Source organism: Sinocyclocheilus anshuiensis, unplaced genomic scaffold, assembly GCF_001515605.1.
Source record: "Sinocyclocheilus anshuiensis isolate Anshui unplaced genomic scaffold, SAMN03320099.WGS_v1.1 scaffold1161, whole genome shotgun sequence".
NCBI classification, from domain to species: domain Eukaryota; kingdom Metazoa; phylum Chordata; class Actinopteri; order Cypriniformes; family Cyprinidae; genus Sinocyclocheilus; species Sinocyclocheilus anshuiensis.
Genome location: NW_015558611.1, coordinates 579,206 through 583,751, shown reverse-complemented (window position 1 = coordinate 583,751; position 4,546 = coordinate 579,206).

The window sequence follows — 4,546 nt, the reverse complement described above, 5'->3', positions numbered from 1 at the left end:
TTGTCTCCGTGTACTGGAAGCTTGTGACACTATAACAAATTCCTTGTATGTGCAAACATACTTGGCAATAAAGCTCTTTCTGATTCTGATTCTGATTCTGAAGTGTAGAGCCTGTGCTTCAGTCTAGCAGAAGAACAAGAAACATTGATTTTATGCAGCATGTTGTTTTATTCAAAGGCAGTAACTGTGTAGCTGTTGAAGCAGTAACATAGCTGCTTTGTTTCATGTGTGCTGTTTCTGGTTAACTGCTTGAGTTTAATGTTTTACAATAAACATGTTTGTTATTAATAACTCAGGAAATACCTGTAAAACAACAGTTTTTCTGTTAAAGTTTTTTTTTTTTTTTTTTGTACTTAATTTAAATTAGGATATTTTTTTGTTTGGTAGCTGTTGTTGGCAGTCATTTGACAGTTTTTTTTTTTTTTACTGTTAAGGTGTTTGATCCTAATAGTTCAGGAAATATATTTAACATAACATTGTTTTTCTGTAAAAAAATAAAAAAATAAAAATAAGGAACATTTCTGTTAAAGTTTTTTTGCACTTTATTTAAATTCGAATATTTTATATTAATTTTAGGGTTTTTGTTTGGCAGCCGTAGCTGACAGTCATTGACTGTTTTTTTTACATTTTTTTTACAGTGTATATACTAACTACATACTAACTCTACATAACAACGAGCCTATGCATTGTTGCGGAGGTCACAGATTGCTCTGCAATGTCTCTTGCAAACTGGATTTTTGCATTTCTTGCAAAAGAATGTGGTTTTAACTTCCATCTTGGCAAGCATCTTGGGCATCATTTTCTCTTGGCTGAGGAACTAGCCAAGGAAGGACCAGCCGTGGAGGAGTTAGCCAAGAGGGACCACCTGTGGATGGGCCAGCAGTGGACGGAACAGCTCTGGTGGGACCTGCCGTGGAGGGACCAGCTTCTCCATCATCGGTTTCCTGCAGTTTTCTCATGAGATGCAGAGAGGCTGGTGTGCGTGTAATGCACTGTCTGGATTTTATAAAGGGGCCGGGGGACACTAGCGCTCTCATTAGCTCCTCCAGAAAAATCCTCCTCTTGAGGTAGCACCCCTGTTTCCAGGTGGGACTAATTTCCCTCCACAGCATGAACGCATTATAGGCAGATACATCGACCATGTTGTAGAACAACATCGGCTAGCCTCCCACATGTATGCTGCAACAATCTGGAATATTACACACACACATACACAAACATTTTGTATATCTGCTGTCATCCAATGACAGTTCAATTCACTTTATATGCTATTTAGCTTAGAAAAGAAGTTACCAATAACAATCACAATAAATTTAGCTTAGAAAAGAAGTTACCAATAACAATCACAATAATGATAACAACAAGAACCACAATAATAATAATAATAAAAAATTACAAATACCTTGTCAAGAGTGTCCACTCCACTTTTGGTGTTGTTGTAATCAAGAATCATTTCAGGCTTCCTGTCCTCTCGTTCACTGATTGTTGCCGTTTTGTGCACGGTGCTCATGAGAAGCACATTTTTATTTTTTTTGGGACAGTATGACATGATGGTGTGTGTCTCTGTGAATGCAAACGGCGATGAGAAGCGAGCCCTGCCTCTTGGGATTGTCAGTGCACTTGGAAGCTCCGGCTTGTTCCTTCGCACCGTTCCAAGCATTTAAAATTTTTTTTGCAGAAGCTCTGTGCCAAGAGCATAAGATGTAAAAAAAAAAAAATTGTCACGTGACAATATGTCCCTGAAGGCCATGCGTCATTTTATTCACTACTCGATTGCGCAGTTTTTCTTATGCAGTGCCTGTGTATCCCTGCATATTCCAGCAGTAACAACTTTCTGCATCACAGGCTGCCCACAGTTTGATGCCATATTTTGCAGGCTTGCTTGGCATGTACTGCTTGAAAGAGCAGCGCCCCCTGAATCCAACCAGGCACTCATCCACGGTCACGTTGAGATCAGGATTTTACATCAGTGGCAGTCTCTCTACCCATTTTTCCCAAATTTCTCTGATAGGTGCTTTGCTTGTCAGTTTGCTTCTCTTGTTCTCTTGTTATTGACTCTGATAACCCTTGACAGTCTTTGGAACATTTTCAGTTGCACAGCGGCCCGAAAAATTGCCCTACCCATCTCACCATCCCATAAACTACTTGTTGCCTCATCATTTGACTTGAAAATGCCAGCAAGTATCAGAAGGTCAATATATGTTTAAATTTCTTCCGATATTGTTCCATTCCCTTTCAAACACTCGCCGCCCCTCTAAATTAGTCATTATCAGCAGAATGTTCTGAATTGACATTGTAAAAAATTATTCAAAAGTTGACTGTATGTCATCCACTCTCACACATGCATACCTTGTTGGTACAGGGGTAAGTCTGAGGCCCTCCTCTGCCCCCACTCTCCCTTGTGTCTGTGGAGGAGATGAACACCACAGTATTTCCCCATTCCTTGAGGTGTAAGTTACAGGGCCTTCTTCATCTTCCTCCTCTGACTCAAAATCTGGTTCAGCCTCTGTAAAATCATTTTCTTCAGAGGTATCATCCACTGGATCATCATTCTCTTCCTCTTCACTAGACTGAAGCAGGTATTCGAGGGTCTCCTGAGCAGTGTATCTTTGTGCCATTGTGCAGAATGACAGGGCAGGGCTCAAAGTAGCAACACTTATACAGTCATACCCTTACAGAGATGTGTGTGTGTGTGTGTGTGTGTGTGTGTACCTACTTAACCATATTTTGGGGACAAATTTGTATGCAAAATTGAGCTAAACCTGACAAAATCTCCAAAAACCTCAGTTTGGGGACATCCTCATTTGTAATGTCCCCATTTAGATAGCTAAGTAAACGTGTGTGTGTGTGTGTGTGTGTCTGTGTGTGTGTCTGTGTATGTGTATATGCAAGCAAGAGAGAGACAATGTGTGTCTTTTGCACTTTGGATATGCAATTTTTGATTTATTCATTTTATTTCACATATTCTCAAAATTTGCTCTGTTACAGTTTATATGTGTGTGTGTGTGTGTGTGTGTGTGTGAATATGTGTTTTTATTTCAGTCTTGATGTTTTAGAATGTCACCCCTTCACTGCTGTGTGCTGTTTTTGGCATTTCAGCTGAATTATTGAAGTTATTTCACAAATTTTCAAAACTTTGCTCTCTTACAGTCACACCAGTTCATAGGTGTGTGTGTGTGTGTGTGTGTGTATGATTGAGTATATCTATTTCACACTCTTCATTTTTTTTTGAGTTTCTCCCCTCCACTCTTGTGTTTTTTCTTCATTATGACTGAATTATTGAATTTATTTCACAAATTCTCAAACTTAGTTACAGTTGCACCAGTTCATTTATGCGGTTTAAGGTTCAAAAAACATTATTTTCCACATACTGTACATTATTGTTGCTCCTCTTTGTCCCGCCTTTCTGAAACATTTTTATTTTTTATTTTTACAATGCTCATCGTTCTGAAAAGTGCGGTGTGCCCTGATTGGCCAGCTATCTAGTGTGTTGTGACTGGCAGAATACCTCAAGCGTGTGACAGAAAGGTTACGCCCCTTACCAGGTTCAGGAAACTTTCCTCAGTAAAACGTGCTCGAAAATTTGGGTTGTACTGTTCTGGAACAGTGTTGTAAATAAAACTTAGGGTGCTTTCACACCTGTAGATCGATTGCTTTGTTCCGAAAAAGGTATTAAAATTATTACAATGTTGCTTTTTATTCTTGGTGCGGTTTGATTTCATATGGCAATGTTTCTAAACGGACCACATTTGTTAATACAATTCACGCGCGAGTAAACGGTTCTCTCATTGGTCAAAGTTCCACGGTTTATTTTCCGGGATTCCACTTAGCTGTCACGACTGTCATCTGTCAGGATGGAACGACAACAACTTCGGGCTTATTGTTGTTTTTTTTGTTTTTTTTGTAGATGTCGTTATATTAATTTATCACTTTGAGCAGGAGTCTAGGATTCATCGGGAAAACATTTTTAAAATGCACATACTAGGAAGAAGAGCAATAAGACGGCATTATAAAATGAAAAAGTGCGTTTTGATTTTGAATGGCGAAGACGTGCTCACCCACAGACATTCACAGGTTAATTTTGAAGTATTAGCAAAACAACAAAGCTAATGCTTTTCACGGAACTTACGTAATTACCCATTATACATTGAGATATAGCCTGGTTCGTTGGTCCGTTGGATCGGATTGCTTTCTCACTACAACCGAACCGCTCCAGAGTTCGTTTTCAATCGAGCCGAGACCACCTCGTTCAGGAGATCTCGGACCGATTGTTTTGGCGCGGATCCGAGCGCGATTGCAGTGTTCACATATGCCCAAACGAACCGAGCTAAGAGGGGAAACGCGTCAGGTTCCGAAACAACAGGCCAGGTGTGAAAGCACCCTTAACCACTGATTTCTTGTTGTGTCCTCTTTTGTAAGGCCAAACAAAGTAGTTTGGCTTTCGCAATGAAACGCACAGTGTCTCCACGACATGGCAGCGGCGGCAACAATAGCCTGTTTGCAATCACGTGATTTTGATGAAGCGCGAAGTGGAAGGAAGTGAAAA